Source organism: Magallana gigas, chromosome 10 (genome assembly GCF_963853765.1).
Source record: "Magallana gigas chromosome 10, xbMagGiga1.1, whole genome shotgun sequence".
Taxonomy (NCBI): domain Eukaryota; kingdom Metazoa; phylum Mollusca; class Bivalvia; order Ostreida; family Ostreidae; genus Magallana; species Magallana gigas.
The window spans coordinates 27,830,163-27,851,289 of record NC_088862.1 but is presented as its reverse complement, the minus strand read 5'-3'; the positions used below and the strand labels follow the sequence as shown (position 1 = coordinate 27,851,289).

The 21,127-nt window shown below is 30.8% G+C and overlaps 1 long non-coding RNA gene across 1 annotated transcript; it reads right to left on the bottom strand.

The window, feature by feature from the left end:
- Positions 1-14,026: 14,026 nt before the first annotated feature.
- LOC105345542 (uncharacterized) lies at positions 14,027-16,172 on the bottom strand. The gene is made up of 3 exons (XR_010710152.1): positions 15,482-16,172; positions 15,290-15,404; positions 14,027-14,614 (listed from the first exon to the last, which is right to left on the bottom strand). It is a non-coding gene; the product is annotated as an uncharacterized lncRNA (long non-coding RNA).
- Between the last annotated feature and the right edge of the window lie 4,955 nt (positions 16,173-21,127).

Genomic DNA, 21,127 nt, shown 5'->3' with positions numbered 1-21,127 from the left:
TTAAAATACTTATTCATAGAAAAATAACAAAAACAATATTATGTTTAAAGATTTTTTTTTTGGCGAGTATTGGTCGTAGCATAAATGAAATGTGAGATGTCATTAACAACATATAAGCAAACCCACTCAAACAAAAGTCACAACAAATATTCATCAACAATCAACATATCATCAATATTTGAGGTTGTAATTGACCACCCCGGGTTTACCGCGGATGGTCACATATCTAAGTACTTAAACTTTTTTAATACATAATTATGTTGTATTATTGTTAAATGAAAATCAGATAATAAGATAAATACAATTTTACACAATTCACTTGTTCAACAGTTCAGCAACTTCACATGCACAAATGAATTGTCACAATGTTTTTCAGCAAGTTGATACAGCAATACATAGGCATCAGTTGATTATGTGCACACAAACGCCACATGACTGCGAATTGCCTAGAAAAATTTGCTGTCATCCCACACTTGGGGAAGCCACCAATCAACTAACCTACGATCAATCTCGCCTATTTAGCAAAATACTCTAATCCCCCCTGAATGTTGTTTAGAAAAATGTTTATAACCCAACTCAGTGAGATGAACCCTATCAGGTCTCAAAAACTTATTAATGTTTTTCACCAAGTCTGGGTATTAAATGTAGCATCCCGCAAATTCTAAAACTTTCAAAGCAGCTGCTCTATTAACTCGTACACATAACCTGTTCATTGCCGCAACATCCTGCAAATACCTCGAAGTTTTACGTGGAAGTATCTGAGACCAAACCAATACTAAATTTGAAAATCTTTGCTTAATAATGTCTAAGTGATCGCAAGAAATTTCAATTAACTCATATAATGGAATACGTTTATGACCAATATCGTTATCCCCGGCATGAATTACCAGAAAGTCGGGAACAGCTTCAATTTGTCTGAGTAAATGCAGCTTGCTCTTTAAGGGGCATGGTCACGATTTCGGTCAAAGATTATTTTTTCGATTTAAGTGTGTACAATTCTTCAGTAAGGCATTTTGAAAAGCAACCAAAATTTGAGTGTCATTTGTTGAGTTATCAGCGAGTTACAGAGCTTACAATTCTTCGTTATGTAAACAAAGCTTTTGTTAACATTTTGAATGTTGAAGTGAAAATTCTAATTTTAAACACAAAATGAATGTGTTAATCGTTAGGAACAGTTAATTCATGCTTAAAATGAAAATGAGGATAGAGAAATCAGTTTTAAAAAAGATTTTTACTGGTATATGGAACCTATGTAAACAAAAATAGGGCACGAATCCTGTTTACATGACGAAGAATTGCGAGCGCTGTATCTTGCCTAAAACGCAACGACTAGCACCCAAATTTCATTTGATCATTAAAAATGCATTCATAAAGCACTATAAATAATAAAAACAAAGAAATACAATTTGACCAATATCGTGACTATGCCCCTTTAAGATGGAGAAATTTTAATCTTGAATAACCCTGCCACCATAAACTTATCCCCAGTCTCTCTAGACCAAAATTGGTTCCAATTCTGTAGTTTTTTTCTGTAGAACAACCAGCCTCAATTGCAGCTGTAGTGGCCCCAATTGTAAAAGAGTGAGCATTAAACCTTCCTTGTATCCTAAGTATATTTAATGTTTTTTTTTCAAACACAGAAGAAAACTGATACCTAATTAAAGCCATGCCTCCTGAACATGCTGAATGAATGAACAAAAGGTCATCAATTTTTCCTCTAATTAACAGGACATTTTTTAAACACCAAACTGGACATAGAATACAACCAATCTAATTTATTGCCACTGTTACATCTCTGTCATGTTGATCAGAAATTTGAACTTCTTATTCTGATATAGACGCTAGGGAGACCCAACTTAAACTGTACACCAAATACTTGCAGAATTTAATCTTTGTTGTTACCTACTGACAAAGATTATTATTCAATCCTTAGAAACCCATAGAAGTCCAATACATGAACAGCTCTAAACAACCTTATTTCATAGGAATTATAACAAATTGCTTGCAAATTCTGATCAATTTTTGTAAGCAGAGACAATGTAATTGATAGCTGTGAATCAATGTTTCTCCTAATTCTTTTCATACTGTCGAAAGCTTACTCACGGAAAGTTTTTTTTGTAATGTTTGCAAATTTGTGAATTTTACACTGAAAACTCATAGCCGATAGATAGGCCCTGGCTGTAGAATAAGTGTAATCTTTACAGGAAAATATGCAGTTGTTAAGCCATTAAAACTATTCAAAAACATATGCCACATGAGAGCCTTATATGCTGATGCGGTTTAAAACAGCCACACATAGAATCATACATTCTTCTAATGAACGCCCTAATTGATCTAATTCCCTTACAAAAAAAATTCAAACTACACACTAATGTTTGCATTTCTTGCAGAGTAACTTTAATAATACCCCTTGGGGCTTGAAAGCTAGACAAGGGGCAAGAATATTAAAGATGACCCTCCCCACGTCTGATGCATTTATGCATGTATTGACAGCCTATCCTTTCGCAGCTAACTTTGAAATTACTATTGAAGTATTTGTTGTGCGTGGCGGTGGTAGGACAAGTGATTTGACGAGGTTGAGTATTGTGTTGCATAAACATCAACCATAATTCATAATCTATTTTAGACCATCTTTAAAGAAAAAATGATAATAGAGATACGTGGACACATTTATAATTCAGGTTTTGTTACGTTAATTTTTTTTTCAACTTAACTTACACGCTTGGCGTTCATTTTGCCTATGACAAAAATGCAAATAGAATTTAAAGACTTAGTTAAGTATGTTTAATAAATAATACGTTAGAACATATCAAGTCTGAAATAAGAAAGGACAACAGATATGACTGATCTGTTTGACCATCTGTTATTATTTTAAATATATTTTAATGAAAATAAATTTTAATATACAGCAAAATTGACGTTTATTCATGAAATCAATACAAGAACACTGTTTATAGATAAAAGTCCCCATATTATGATATTAAAAATATTCTAAATATATATTGCTGCTTACAAAGTTGAAGTTGAAGTTAAAAATTTAACATCTCTATTATCCTGTACCAAGAATTAAACAATATATTTAAATCATAATAATAAAGAACTCATTTTTGCGAAATAATTTGTTTCATCTGTGTTCAAATCATTTATTTCTAAATTGTATCACAGCTTTAAAGCACCCTTAACACAAAAACGATCTTTTTGAGAAAGCAAATCTAAAAAAAAATAAATCAGTATAAGTTTCAAGCAACCTTTCTTTATTCGTCTTAAGACTGGTTAGACTGATTAGATTTTATCTATAAATATATTCTTCATAACATTCAAAATAAATCCATAATCACTCTAATCATTTTAGTGAAATTTAATAAATCCAACGGTGGTTGATGATCGATAGCAACCTAATTCTTTCGGTTGTGGAGATTGTAATTGATCAATATCATTTCTGGTTTTGTTCCATGGCCAAGAAACTATATTGAACGGATTTGTATGTAAATTCAACATAATTAGAGCATATAATATATCCTAACTATTTATTACTTTTTATTTGTATTGTATAAATGTATTGATGCTAAAACCAAAGAAACAAACCAGACGAGGATGCTCGAGACAAGCGCCAACTAGCAAAAACAAATAAGCCCAGTCAGTGCAAAAACAACCCACAACCAGTGGCCTTCTCCCCAGGAGCAGGGAATGAGGTTATTGACGACCATAATCAACAGACAGTTACACAACCTCAGGTTCAAGCTGATATGAGTATTGTTATTTTATAACCCCCATTGTTGTGAAATTGTCAATTCACTACCATGACTTTACTCTTCCAATTCACGTTCCCATGATTACTAGTTTGATAACCACTGCATCAACAGTTGCTGGCAAAATCTCTTAACATTAGCAGGCAAGCAGCTCTACTTTCCAAACATCCGTTTCATCAATCAATTCTATTACAACCCATATTGGTTGTAATATTGACCCAGCAACAACAAAAAATTATTAAGGAAGAATATTTGTCAATGTAGGCTTGTTACAATGATCATGAGATACCCGACTATTTCACAAGCAACATCTACTCTGGTCACTGATTAACTTTAATTTTAATTGTTTATACTGTCTTTTATTTCATACTCCAAGCATTTTACTTGGAGACAACGGTACATTTATCATTCATCACAAAATATATTATGGATAACATAAAAGAAAACTTGATGCCTCTCAAGACCATCCCAATCTCAAGATATGAATATAATTGAAAATGTGTGGCCTCATCACGAACGTGAAAGAAATGACTCACTACCTCAACATTATATTCAGAGTTTCTACGCTTCAATCCCCAACCGACATAGAAAAATCATCAGATCCAAAGATCATGCAACTAAATGCGGGAGTTAGAAAGGAAAGTTTTGAGAAATTGTTTACGTTTGATTTTCGTGCTAACGTTTTTCAAGCTACGTTACGTCTGTCATTTAATAATAAACTTATGGTCAGGTACTGTATGTCTTTTCATGCAAAAATATCCATTTGTCAATATTAGTAATGTTGTATTAAAAAATATATTTTGATAATGTGTTTAACCCTTTTGCCAGTTTAAAAAAAAAACAAAAACAAACACTATTTTAGTTTACTGTTTACGCATGCGTAATAATTATCTAAATGATATTATTATAGTTGCAACCATTCATTCCTTTTACACAACCCGTGTTGATAATAATAACAACATGCAGTTTCATGACGAACTATATCATTGGTATATTTCCTGATTAAACATTCCAGTCATTAAAAGAAATAGGAATTTAAGCATTGGAAATTAGTTCATCATATAGAGTTTTTGAAAAAAAAATTATTTGAGTTCAAATGTTTTCCGTTTCATCAATTCTTGATTGCTGAATCATTTCCAATCGATATGTATACAGTGCCAGCAGCATTATGATAAAAGCCATCGATGCGAGAACAATTATTCCAACCAATAATGGTTTCTTGATTGGCGAGGCACCTTTGGAATTGCGGTTACATGACGAATTAGAACTTGTTCCTGCGCTTACAAGTTTGCCAACCTCTATGGAAACGGAAAAAGAGAACATTATAATTATATTTACTGTGAAATTATCTTCTTAAAAAATCGATCATACTTCATACAGCTCTTAAAGGAAAAGTAAATAAAAAAATATATATCTTCAAACTATAAATAAGTATAAAATTTTAATGTAGCGTTTTTTTATTTAGACAAAGTTGTTGCTTCTCTGTAATCTTGTTAGTGCTTTGCGTTGATTAGTTCAGGACTCACGGACTTCCGTAAGTTGACCTTAGACTTCCAAATAAAGTTGAAGTTACTATGCTTATGCATATGTATTAAGATATACGTTAAATTGACTGCCTCTTGTGTGTAACGTTCTGACAAACAACTACAAGCATTGTAAACCTTTACTCACAAATAGTTAATTTACTGATTTAGAGATAGTTGTTACATCAATAAAAACAATGTTTCCTTTTGTAATTATTGTTGACTATCAGAATGCATTGAAAAAAATATATTTAGCCTACTTAGGCTTTATTCCTTTTCTTGCAATGCTAGACACGTTTAAAACTATCTAGATAACATAAATCTAAAAATTGCTGTGGGATATCGTGCTCAAGATTCTAAAGATACCTATAACGCCCTATTTAAATTTCCTTCTTTGCAACTTTTCTTTTTATCATGCTTGAGATTTAAATCATCATTACTATTCGGAGACAATTTTACTTTCAAAGTTCAAAACCTCAAAAGTATCTAATTATGAATATCAATTAAATTAAAAAGAAAACCAACAAACAAAAACTAATTATGAATATCAATTAAATTAAAAAGAAAACCAACAAACAAAAACAATGACAAAATAGTGTATAGTTATACAGAGGAGCTTTGTCATGTTTTAGATACTAAACTATATACTCCATGTTAGTCTAAAATACTGTAATGATGCAGGTCATTCATTTATATAAACGTGATGTATAAATAAGGTAAGAGACAAATGGTGAGAATAAGAAAAAAATCGTTTGACAGTTTTGAATACCTGTTGACGTTGAGGATGGTTTACCAGTTGACATTGACGTTTGTTTTGCCGTCGATGATTGTTTACAGCCGCTGATATAATCACAGCCGTTGGCACTACAGTCACATTTTGAAGTACATACAGATCCATAAAGTGGGAACGGACACTTTGTGCTACAGTTATGTCCAAAATATCCAAGTGTACAAGCTAAATAAACGTTAGATGTATTTTCAAAATGTGTATATTAAAGAGCAATTGGTGGATAATATAAGACCTTTTATGTACTTAATTACCTACGTAAACATGTTTGTTGTACGTCGTCCCAAACAAATTGGTAACAGCATGTTCCGTTTCCACTGTGAAAAAAGTACATCGATCAGGCAGAGTATAAAAAGGGACATATTTACATATAACAAGTTTACTTACTCTTCACAACTAAAGGAATACAAAATTTCCAAATCCAACAGCAGCATTACAAATACAAAAGAAAACATAATTTTTTGTGTTGTATTCTAGAAGACTGTTTCACTACTCAGATTAGAAATTGTTTATTAAATTATGTGTTTATTCCCAAGGAAATAAGTTTCCTTGTTCATTAAAAATAAAATCAAATTTGAAATGAAATGAAGCAGTGACTTGATAAGGAAACAGCAAGTGCATATTGAATGAATTGAAAAATGTCATCACATTTCATACTTGCATAATAACGATAAAATCTAAACTAAAATGATTTTAAGCTTTTTGTAACATTGCTCACAAATATCACATCTGTAGTAAATCAAACACTTAGACTATCAACACATTCCTGGGGTAACACAGAGAGATACAAGGACGAACATATTTTCATCAGACTTGAAAATGGTTCAATTCGTTTTATTGTAAGAGGGAAATGTTTTCGTCTATTGACTGATCATATATAACATTAAATTATTTTGAGCTTTTATTCATATAACCCAATTTTTTTTTATTAATACTTTCAAATTATTGTATTACTTTTCCATACCATCATTATCTTACATTTTTTCCTAGATCTTCAGATTTTACTTTTTAAGAAATCAACTACATTCACATATTTCAATCCTGCAGATTCACTCGTATAAAATCTACATGAAAATATGTACATGTACGAGTAGAAATGCAACATCTTGCGCTGGTCTTTTGAATCTGCATTAAGTCTGAAAACAAACATCAATTAAAAAACCAACGCACACATGACCTGTGGTGATAAAAGTCCAATGGAAAATACAAAACACGGGCTGATCAAACACGGACCTTTAAAAATAGAGGTATGATCAGGTGCTATTGAGGTGTTATCGTCCTCTTTTTGACCGGTCAAACCTGCCGGGTGCTCTTTGTTGTAATTATAAAAACCCTGGAAAAGTCCGCAGATAACTAGGTGATTAATTATAGTCTAACAATTAGAATGAAAAACGTCAGTCAGCATTTGACCAAGTGGACAACTGTGCATGTAATATATGTTATATCAGTTTTCATATTGTAATTTCCCATCGTATGTTTGCCAACCATATTTGTAACAATAGTAAATGCCTTACTGCTGTCTTATTTGCCATTTGTTAATTATCAACATAAACGATCTCCTTAAACGCAAGAATATGATAAGAGATATACACCTTTATAACCATAAGTTTTTGAATAATCATTTAGATAAAAAATGTTGTACAATGCAGTGAAACAATTTAAAAAAAAAACCGCAATGCGTACATTAATATGCTGCAATAGACTTAAACTAGGTATATTGTTAACATGTTTTAATGGTTTTATAGAACACAATCGAAGTTCTAAGCAACGGTTGATAATTGATTTGTGGATGCAAGTGTATCGACGTAAATACTTTTTACGATTTAATGCATGAATGTGTTTATTTTTTTATCCACCTTACTATATTAATTTATCAGACTTAAAAGCATTCGGAACATTATTTTTTACAAGATCAACGATAGGATAGAATTTTCACACAATATAACAATATTCAAGCAAGATACAATAGGAGAGATACACGATAGGAAAGATAGAAGATGTTCCTGATAATCGTATTATTACGTTTACAGATATTTACCTTATTGACCTTATAATGACGGAATATGGGGAAGAACACCTATGAATCAAGATATACGCGGAATTTCTTGTTATTGACAAATGTCGAGTTTTAATCATTGCTAAATCATTAATAGAGCGTATTAAACTGACAAGTTGTTGTGAATTAACACCAATTTTAAGATTAAGCAGATTGTTAAATGTTAACCGTTAATAAAATATCTTTTTGCTAACATTATTTTCATTTCCGAACACCCAAGCTAATCACCGCGAAAATTTCAGCCCGAGATCAAATCAAACGGAAACAAGCGGTTCAACCAAAACAAAAATCTTGTTCCAAACAAATATGCAATCTATTTTGAATACACTTCTCATTGTATAAAAATGATTGGATTTATTGTATTACTATTATTTGGAGACTAAAATCTAAATTTTAATGTCAAAAAAATTATGACTCTCATAGAAATAGAAAAACAAAACAACCAAAAACGGTGACAAAATAAACCCAATGAATACTCATGCAGATGAACTTTGACATTTTTTTTGCAGATTCTAAACTATATATTTCATATAGTTGAAAATATTTTAAAGATGCGGGTCATTTATTTATTTTTAAGCGTGACGTATGAATTAGGTAAGAGACAAATGATGAGAATAAGAAATAAAATTCCTCGTTTTGAATACGAAGGTTGCTCGGAAATTATAAAGACATTTACTCTTACTCTCTTGAGAAGAAAGATAAACCATTAAAATGTCTCCAAAAAGTTCACCAGGATACCATTTATTAATGTGAAAAATTCCTAGTCGATGGCATCTTTAGATCATTTCTGGTAAGCTGACAAACTTCCTTACGTCCAGTGACCAGGCACAAACCCAAACTCATCGAAACGTCATTTTAACACGTGTCGTTGCTTCTATGTTGTATACGCCTAACAATCTAAAGGAAAACACGAGTTATTTTTCTTCTGTCATCTATTTGTTCATTTTAAGCCATCAACATTTACGTCTCTTCTTCATTCTTTTTTTTTTTTGGTAAAAAAAATCGTGTTATTTCTACTTTAAAGTCGGCTTTCTGCGAAACGTCTGTTGAAGAAATTATGTACATATTTTGAACTGTTGATATCAGTTTTGTGTAAAAAGTAGTAGATATTTAGCCCATTTCTTTTTTTTAATTCAAGTTAAAAAGTAAGTAAATAAATCCACTAAAATGAAACGCTGGACTCCTTTATATTGTATAGGTCTTATGTAAGCAATTACTTTGCCTGTAAAAAAGTCTTCTTCAGTGTTTCCGACCCCCCTGACATAAAAATTAAAAAAAATATCTTAGTCATATTTCTATTGTTTGGTAAGTATATATGTACTATATCCGTATTGCAACTGTAACACTAGTGAAACTTGCACACAAGTTAGTGAAAAGAAATATTAAAATGAACATATATAGTTTGATTTCCTTAACTATTAATTGTTGGTCCACCGACACTTAGTAATTGTCTAAGTTTATTGATCTTCAACTTTATGCCTGCACCGGGTACCCTCAACCTTCGACATGTTAAAGTACCGTCGTAAATAAAATTTAAGATTTTTTTTATACTACTTTGTTTCATAATTTGTTAATGTTTCTTCAATGTTTATGCCAATTTTTACCAATATTTGTCTCTAAGAAAGGAAAATATTTAATTATTTATGTTGTCTCAATAATTTCCGAACAAACCTCGTACCTGTTGACGTTGACGATGATTTACTTGTTGACGTTTGTTTTAACGTTGACGATTGTTTACAGCCGCTGGCCTAATCACAGTCGTTGGCAATACAGTCACATTGTGAAGTACATAAAGATCCATAAAATGGGAACTGACACTTTTTGCTACAGTGGGGTCTATAGTATCCACGTTTACAAGCTAAACAAACGTTAGAAGAACTTTTAGAATAAGTTTATCAAAAGGGTAGCTGCAGTTTGCTGATTAAATAATATCTTTCACGTACTTAATTACATACGTAAACATTTCTCTTGTAAGTTGTTCCAAACGAAACTGTAACAGCATGTTCCATTTCCACTGGTAAAAGAGTACCTTAATCAGACGAAATATGAAAAAGGGACGTAATTGATTATAACAAGTTTTCTTACTCTCCACAACTAAACGAATACAAAATTTCCAAATCCCACAGCAGCATTTCAAAAACAAATGAAAACATAATTTCATACGTTTGTATTATAGAAGTTTTTTTCAAACATCATTCTATGGATTAGTATTTAATTATATTATGTGTTTATTCTCAACGAAATTTGTTTCCTAGTTCGTTAAAAAGTACATTAAAGTTTGAAATGAAATAACCCTGTGAATTGATAAGGAAACAACAACAAATGCATATTGAATTTATTGAAAAATGTCATCACATTCAATGTTTGTATAATAACTAACGAGAAAATCTAAACTAAAAAGATTTGAAGCTTTTTGTTACGTTTCTAACAATTATCACATCTGTCGTAAATCAAAACACTTAGACTATCAAAACATCCCATATGTAATACTGAGATATGAAAGGACACTCCTGAGTGAACCTGGGAACAGTGTCCTCTTCTTAACAAATACTACTTTAGACATACTGACACGTATTATTACTGATCATCTAAAACTAATATGTTAAACCCGTTAACCAAAAATGTACACACTATAAACCTGTTTAACGATCTGAATGACCGGAAAACGAAATTATGTTCATCAGGCTTGAAAACGATTTTAAATTAGTTTGTTTTATTGCAAGAAAGAATTGTGTTGGTGTTTTGACTGATCATATATTACATGAAAATTGTTTTGATGCATATTTTGTTTAGATTTTATTTCATATACCCAAAATCTTTTTTTTTTCTTTTCAATGCAATAAAAGTATTGTATTACTTTTATAACACGGTCATTAATTTACATTATTTCCAAGAGATCCCTAGATTTTACTTTTCCAAGTGATCAACTCTATTCCGTTGCTTTAGAATCACTCGTTTAAAAACCACACGTATATATGTGCAAGTAGAAATGAAACATCATGCACTAGTCTTTATATTATTTGTATTAAGTCTGAAAACTAGCACCAATTAAAAAGACAACACATACATGTCATGTGGTGGTAACAAACAGTTTTCAAAATCAAAAGTTCCCTGGAAAATACAAACAGGAGATGATCAAACACCAAACACGGACATCTAAAACTAGAGGTAGGATCAGGTGCCATAAAGGTGTGAGCATCCTCTGCTGACCGGTCACACCCGCCGTATGTTCTTTGTCGTAATTGGAAAAATCGAAAAAGTCTGCAGACAAGTAGGTAATTAATTATTGTCTAACAATTAGTATGAAAACGTCAGTCAGCATATGACCCAATGGAAGATTGTATATGCCAGGTATGTTATTGTTTTTCATATTGTGAATTTACTTCGTATGTTTGCCAACCATAATTGTAACAATAATGAAAGCCTTACTACCGTTTATTTTTACAATTGTAAATTATCAATATCAAAGATTCACCAAAACACATAACTAGATTGAAAGATGTTTACCTTATTAATCATAAGTATTTGAATTTACATTCAGATAAAAAAAAATGAACGGTGCAATGAAACAGTTTTAAAAAAGCGCAATGCATTCAATAATATGCTGCGGTAGACTTAAACTAGATGATACTATATCGTTAAAATGATTTAAAACAGTTTTATGAAACACATCCGAATTTCTAAGTAACGGTTGATAATTACTTACTGGATGCAAATAATGTATGAATGTGTTTATTATTTTATCCACCCTCCTACACTAAATTAAGAGGCTGTCCAGGCAAAATTCAGGCAGGGCTTTGCACATGCTATGTCTTGGATTTCAATAAATTGTTGTGTATCACTTCATTTTAACATGATTGTAATACATGTGAAAGAAAAAGTTCATTGTATGCCTAACTAGGCAGAAAAATGTCTATTTTTGATTTTGGAACATGTTTAGTGCAAAAAGGTCACAGAAGTTGTAAAAATATTGTGAAGTTTGATCAGTTGTAAAACTACTTAATTCTATTTAACCTTTTTAAAAATTATATTATTTAGTTTAAACACACTTGACTCTTTAACTTAGACTGCTTTTAAAGTATAAATGTATTTCAAACAAAAATATACGCCTTATTAAAGTTGATGCATATTTTGTAAACAAAAATTCTGGTATTTTAATGTTAATTTGAAATTTCAATAAAATCCAATACATTTTCATGAAAGGAAAAAATGAGGCATCTTTATAAACCTGAGAAATGAAATTTTGAGAAACAAAAATAAATTCAGTGGGAACAGCATCTGTCTTATAGAAGCAGTTGCACAAAATTACCCATTTTTAACATCGAAAATGAAGTTTTTCCATGCATAACGTGTTATTATTATTGTTAAAAGACAATGAATGACAGAGTTCATGTCACAAATATTGACTATAATTTAATACATGCTTATATCTTTATAATAGGAAATGCTTTATGACGAAAGCAATAATGAACACTCATTAAAAACCAACATTTTTCATAATTTTAAGTGCAAAAAGGTCATTTTGACAAAAATGTTGAAAACTGAGTTTAAGTCTGCTAAAACTATTCACAACTGAAGAAAATTAGCTGAACATTTCACTATTTGGATGGTCTAATATACATTCAAGTTATTTTAAGGGTTGTCAGTATTTCATGAAGTACATAAATTTGAGAATAAGGATTCAAAATGTGATAATCACTGATTAAGGAATAATAATACATGCAGTGTAAAACTGAATGTATTTTTTAAATTCAATGTATTTGTGTGTTTTCAATAAGTATTAACTAAAATTTTCTTCTTAAACTGGTAATAAGCTTGGTGGGATAATAATATTGAAGCGGTATTAGCTTAAATAAAGAAGTTTTTTTTTATCAAATTGTGCGAAAAAGGTCAAATCCAATTTATCATTGGTACTACTGAATTTGAGGAGTTTTTGTTGTTGTTTTTTTAAACAAAACAATTATAACAATTCCATAATGTACAAATACACATAAATATATCAAATCATTTCTTCTTAGTAGTAACATTTGAATTCATTATTATCTCTAAATTAGTGCCATTAGCAACTTGTTCAATCCAAAGTTTCAAAATGAATGCATACAACTATTTTGGAATGAGAACTAAGAAATGCGACCTCTACTTTCAGTCGGGTAGCTTTTGGAAATTCTAGGCAGGTGTTTAACTTTTAGGTAAAAATTAACATAGACAGACTAGTATACAACAATAATATAGTCAGACTAAGTCTGCAATGAATCTAGCTGAAACATCAGACATCACAACCCCCCCCCCCCAACCCCCATTTTGGATCCCCCATACTAATCCATTTTATAATCCATGTATGCATGTATGATGAGCAGCTAAAATATACATGGGACAGTATGCTTTGAAACAACCCCCCCCCCCCCCTTTAAACCCTATTCCCAAATCATGGTCATATAAGAATCAGTGTGCCTCTTTTAAACTGTATTTTCCTCTTTTTAAAAATGTATATCTAAATTACTCAGCTGACTAACTTGCAAGCATGTTGTATATATTTGAATAAATAAGCAGTGCATAAGAGTGAAAAAATACATTTTCATTTACTTGTAGGAATGCTATGTTTGGACAATTTACTTGGACAGTGTTATTTTATAATGTTGCTATTGCTAAGTGATGTCAGTACATGTATTTGCATGTTAACAGTGGATACTGTTGTACTAATCAATATATTTAATTATATTTAGTTATTTACTCAAGATATTGAAATCTCTTAACATACACATTAACTAGGCTAGTATAAGTTACTTTCATAGTATGACAAACAACCATAATAGATGAAGATATCAAACTAATAATAACATCAAAATTAAATTAGTTATCTAAGAAAGTGTGTAGTAGCAATTTGGAATAAAAAACAGAGAATAAACTCATGCAAGTTAAAAATTTAACAATTTATTGAGCATTAAAATGCTAAATGATAACATATACAAACAGTGCATGATGCATGAAGACAAGGTCATTCAACTTCTCTCTCTCTCTCTCTCTCTCTCTCTCTCTCTCTCTCTCTCTCTCTCTCTCTCTCTCTCTCTCTCTCTCATGTGGTCAATCTGACAAACTTCAAAGCATCTTATTTCATTGAAGAAAAATGTGCAGATGATTAAATTGAGAAAAACAAATTCCAAGTGATATCTTCTGGAAATTCAACCATTCCTTAGGAAAACATTGGTTAATTTAAATGAATGTGGCCACTTGCAAATCTAGTTAGTTTCTCTACCATCTAAATATATCCTTTCAAATTACTGCTTCAAATAATCCCTGAACCCCCTTCTTGATCCTCTTTCTTATTCGGCACACTTTCACTGTTTCATATGCAGGAATATCATTTTAACCCATGATATTAGATGCTGTAAAAGTCATCCAGATCCATCATGCCACGCAACTTGATGGGTTTTTTTTCTCTATGTTTTATCCAAGTTTAAATATAGAAGGATAGTATTTTCCAGATTTCATTTGCACTTCTCTAAAAATAAAAAAATAGAGAAACACATAATAAAACAAATTCATGTACCTTCAAGTGTTAAGATCTTAAAATTGATAATAAATATTGTGGAACACATACAGAGATTCCATCTCATATTCTGATTATCATTAGCAAAACTAATATCATACTGTTGTGTGAAATTGTTTATTTACATTTCTTGTCACATGTCAGATATGTACTCTGACCGATTGCCAAATCAATAGCTGCTGTGTTAAATAATATTGCTGTGCTAACAAACAAAAAAAACACCCCATATTTTCTCCTGTGTATGTTATAAAAACTCGTCATTTCATAACACTTTTTTTCTTTAATTTTTAACAAAGCAATATTTTTCAATTACGAAAATTAAAGAGATGAAGATTGAAGACTAAATTGACCTATCAAAGGAAAAAAAGAGTACTCCAAATCTCAACGCAATCTTATCTAAAAATTTTGTAGGACATTTTCCCAATATTAACCACATGAAACACTCTATGATTATTGTTGTGCTTTCTTTTTACAAAGATTTATCCAATGTATGTGAATGCAATTAATACAAATTAAATGTGCAAGTAAACATCTGATATTAAATAATATAAATGTAAGAATGCTCTCTCTCTCTCTCTCTCTCTCTCTCTCTCTCTCTCTCTCTCTCTCAAAATGATTATTATTTACCTGACCCCTCTGGAACTACCCATTTGTCAAGAAAAAACATTCCTCTGTCGTCATCAGGTGAACACCTCTTGCTTTTTTCTTTGAGGAGTGGATGTGTACATCAATGTACCCATAGCTGCATAATTTGTTTGCTGAAATTCGTCTTGTAACAGTGATTCATCTCAGTTTCAATAAAAGGTTCGGGATGCTTACTATTATTGGCGACCTGATTTAACTTCCAATGGTATTTGAGATCGAGACAACATCACCAAAACACCGAAAAACAATCAACTCTGGCAGCATGCTGTGCACAGACGTTAGCGGCGGCCATCTTTGTTTACACTGGTTTTGAAAATATACCCGCACTGAATATTTTTTAAAAATATATTTTAGCGTTAAAAAAAATTATGTCTATCATAAACAATTAAGCTGATTTTATATGAATTATTTATAGCTGAAATTTTATTGTTTTTATTTTTTTTCTTAAGTTTTTAAGCCTCCAAATATTCATTTGGCAAGGGAGGTAACTGAAATTATCAAACATTACCAAAATATACTTGTCTACAATTTTTCAAGGCAAGCTTTTCCCACTCATTTTATTTTATCAATAAAAAGACAAAATATTTTTCTCATTTATAAAAAATACAAACCCTCGCCAATAACAATGTATTGGATTTTAAAGCTCACAGTTTGGTACATGGTTTCAATGATTTATATAAGAGAATGAAATATATATCTTCCCGTCCGAATAACTACTTAAATTATTTTTTCAAGCAAATCATCATTATTGTGGGTTAAAAGAGAATACAAAGAAACTATTTCAGAGGTAAAACCAAAAATTCGTGAAAATCGATGTGCGACGTTTTCTTATATATTCGCCTGATGTTTGCTTGGACAGCCTCTTAAATGTATTAGATTTAAAAGAATATCAGCATCCGAAACGTTATTTTTTTTTACAAGATCAACGATAGAATAAGATTCATGCACGATAGAATAGGGTCAACGCACGGTACAACAATATACAAACTATGATAGGATAGATAAACGATAGGAATGGATAAGCAATGCTCTTGATAAACGTATTATTACGTTTAACAATCCCTACGATTAACATAAAAAACGGAATTTAAGAAAGAACACCTATGAACAATGATATGCGCGGAATTTTTGTTTTTAACAAATGTCGAGTTCTTAATCATTGCTGCATCATTTATAGAACGTATTAAAATGTTCAGTTACTTATTAATGAACAAAAATAGATTAAACAGACTGTTAAATGTTTGTAACATATCTGTATTGTTAACATTATTTTAATTACCGAACACCCAATCTGATCGCCGCGAACATTTCAGCCCGATATCAAATCAAATGGAAACTAGCAGTTCAATCAAAATACAAATATTGTTTTGAGTAAATATAAAATATATTTTAAATACATTTCTCATTGTATAAAATGATTGAAATTTATTTAATCACAATTTATTGGAAACTAAAATATAAATTTCAATGTTCAAAAAAGTATGAATATCAATTGAATTAAAAAAAAACAACAAACAAAGACGATGACAAAATAAACTCATTAAATACTAAAGCAAAGGAACTTTGTTATTTTTCTTCTAGATGCTAAACTATATACTCTATAGTAGTCGCAAATATTTTAATGATGCAAGTCATCCATTTATAAATGCGTGTAGAATTGATTAGGCAAGATATAAATAGTAAGAATAAGATATAAAACCCTTATCGATAGCTTTAAATACCTGTTGACGTTGACAATGGTTTACCTATTGTCATTGACTTTAGTTTTAATGTTGTCGATTGTTTACAGTCACTGGCAAAATCACAGTCGTTGGCATTACAGTTACATCGTGAAGTACATGAATATCAATAAAATGGGAAAAAACGCTTTGTGCTACAGTTGCGTCCATAATATCCAAGTTTACGTGCTAAACAAACGATAAAAGAACATTTAAAATGTGTATAGCAAAGGGGAATCGGTTGATATTATAAGATCTTTTATATACTTGATAACTCACGTAAACATTTCTCATGTACGTGGTCCCAAACGTAATTGAAACAGCATGCTCCGTACTCTCTGTAACAAAAAAAAAACTGACAAAATATAAAAAAAGGGATATATTTACATTTATTATACTTTCATGTTAAAAACTAAAATCTGATTGGTTTAGACGCAGTTGATAATCCGTTCTATTTCCCTCTGAGTTAGCAACACACTTGGCAACGGGTAACACAACGAATTGTTACATGCACGTAAATTATGCGCGCACGGTTCGCCGTAGAATTCAAGTCATTTCTATATGAAAGCAGAAAAAAATCTCTACAATTAAGACATTCTGTATAATAAAATAAATAGTGGCTGTTTGGGAAGATAGCAGTTGAAATTGACACCCCGAAGTAACCATTGTCAACCGACGTTACCCTCCCAAACAGGCACTATTTATATAATAACACGTTTACTTACTCTGAACAACCAAGCGAATACATCAATTCTAAATCAAACAACAGCATTGAAAAAACCAGCGAAAACATAATTTTATACGTTTTGTGTTCTTGAAATATTTTTCAGACTCGACATTATCCCATGGATAAACAATCATTAATTAAATCATGAGTTTATTTTCAACAATAGTTGTTTCCTTGTTTGTTAAAAAAAAATAAATAAAAAAAAAATAAAATGGAATAAACCTGTAAATTGATAAGGAAACAACAACATGAATGCATTGAAAAAAGTCTTTACATTCCATGCTTATATAATAATGGGAAAATCTAAATGTAACCAATTTTAAGCTTTGCAATTTTTAACGTTGCTATTAAATATCACCTCTGTCGTAAATCAAAACACATAGGCTATCAAAACAATTTCGGGTAATGAGAGATACAAGGACACTTCTGAATGAACCTGGGAACAGTGTCCATTTCATAGCAAATGCCAATACATACCAATGATTCTGATAAGCGTTATCACTGATCTTCTGAAACCTATTAACCATTAAATTACCTACCATAAAGCTATTTTATTGATACTAGTATATCTGATTGATCGGAAAACTAAAATATTTTCATCAGACTTATAAATTGTTTAATCCGTTTAATTGCAAGTGAGAAATGCTTTGCTCTATTAACTGATCATATATTACAATTTACTTGAATTTTGTATTGATACAAACTGATACAAATTGTGTTTAGCTTTCATTCATATAAGCCAAATCTGGTTGTTCTCATTACTGCATTTAAAACATTTGTATGACTTTTGAATGGCAATCCTTAATTCAAATTATTTTTAAGAGATCTCTAGATTTTACTTTTACTTTTACAAGTAAAATATTCACTCGTATAGAAACTATATGAGTTTTGTACATCAATAAGTAGAAATACAATATAATGCACTGGTCTTTATAGTATTTGTATTAAGTCTGAAAACAAGCATCAATTAAAAAAGCAACACATACATGACATTTGGTGATAACGAACATTGTTCAAAATCAAAAGCTTCAAGGAAAATATAAAACAAGAGCTGATCAAACACGGTACTATAAAAAAAGGAAGGATCAGGTGCCATAGAAGTGTTATCATCCTCAGCTGACCGGTCAGACCAGCCATGTGCTCTTTGTTGTAATTGAATAAACCCGGAAAAGTATGCATACAGTTAGGTGAATAGTTATGGTCTAACAATTAGTATAAAAAACGTCAGTCAGCATTTGAGTCAGTGGAAGATTGTATTTGTAATATATACTATTGGTTTTCAATTGTGAATTCACTTCGTATGTTTGCCAATCATATTTGTAACAATAATAAAAGCCTTACCACCGTGTTTTTTTACGATTGTAAATTATCAACATCAAAGGTTTAGTAAAACACATAAACAGGATGTAAGATATACATTGAATTTACCATCTGTATTTGCGTGGACCCTGAGGTCCACGCAGAAAATATATGAACGAGGTTAAACCGGATGCTATGGGGAAAATTCAGCCTGCGCATGAGCTAGCCGGGTTCCTGTGCATAATGGCTAGCTCAGGGAACCAGGCTAGCACAAGTTTATCTGAATCGTGATCGGGATTCCATACCATATTCACACATAAGTTCAAAGGCACTGTAATTGTAAAGTTGTCGGTAAACAGTAGTTAGTACAGAAACAAAGTATTCCTTTTAAAGAAATAATCGGCATGTGATATGAACTGTCAGTATTATAAAATAAGTTAATGTTATGCTGAAACTACAACATGCATCAAATAGCATGATTTGCAGTGTTTTGTTGTTTTCCGTATACACATGTAACTTGACTTTACTTTTATTATGGCGAGGCTAGAGTACTTCCCGATTAAATTTTTTTAAGCATTTAAGTGTGATAGAATAGTTATGTCACTGTATAAAAGTTTAAATCTCAAGAAAAATGCATCAAAATATGAAATTAATGTAAACAAAGCTGTCACTGCATAGTTAACAAAGTAGTGCGAATCGAAATGTGTGTGCAAATAGTAGAATCCGCCGAATGCCTGATACTATACAAGCAGACTTCATTAATAGATAGATCATAATTATTTTAGAAATATGAACCCTTTAAATTCTGAGATAAAAAGTCAGGGATATACATATACGTAATCCAACGTACAAATTTAGTGGTTAAAAGTAGGCGGCTAGAGTCGGTGGAAACTGTGATAATTTTAAGGCTTTCACGTTTTTGTTAGAAACACATGCAAATGGTCCACGTATTTTAGTCCTTTTTTTAAAGGACAGCAACTTCTTGAAATAACATTCAGATCAAATAAGTTGAACAATGCATAAACACAGCTTATAAAAACCAAAGCGAACATTAAGATGCTGGGATAGACTTTGAAAATTAAGTATATCGTTATAGAGTCTTTTAATGTTCTTTTTAACACAATCAAGTTTTTAAGTAACGATTGGTAATCACTTACTTGAAGCAAGTGTATCGACGTAGATACTTTGTACAATTCAATGCATGAATGTTTATTTTTATCCCCCCTCCTACAATAAATTATCACATTTAAAAGAATGTACATGATTCAAACTGAAAAATAGATTTGATTTTGATTCGTATATTTTATCTTTGAAGAAACCTACAACATATCGAAAAATATGACATTTTTTCATGTTTTCAAATACGTGTACGATCCATCATGAATTGTTATTATAATTCATAAGTTATCGTGATGTAAGGATATTAGCTGTTTTTACTTTTTCTATTCAGCATCTTTTAAATTAAAGTAATTTTTCTTTTAAGCCGATGGAAATGCAAAATTGCATTTTTGGTGCATTAATTAACAATGTTAAAAGCTGCGTTTCATTTAGAATTGTAAAATAAACATATTTGAATTTGAATTGTTTATGATTAAATGCAATAATTATTGAAAACTTTATTAAATTAATAAACAAAAAATAAGAATGTGCTGATAGCACCGTTCATTCACCCTGAAATGTAATCACAACGAGCATTGTAAGATTTTAAATATGAACTATGTCCCGACAGGAAATAATTCGAGATGACAGTTGCCGTTCTGATAACACACATTTTCTCATAGCAACTGATATTATCAATTAAAATGTTTGATATTATCACTAGATTTTCACAATCATACCTGCTTTCAGATTTTAAAACAAAAGTCTAACACTCATAGTTCAAATATCATAATATCTGTTGTTTACAATCATAAATTGATTCTCTTAAATTTTATATCGCTCTATAGGAAAATTGTTTAAAAAGATGCGATATATTCTGATGTGACCATCGTATAAACTAGACCTAACGAGGAAGGAATAACATGTGTTGAAAACAAGGAAACATAAACTAATTGTATTCAGACTTTTTTTTTTCGC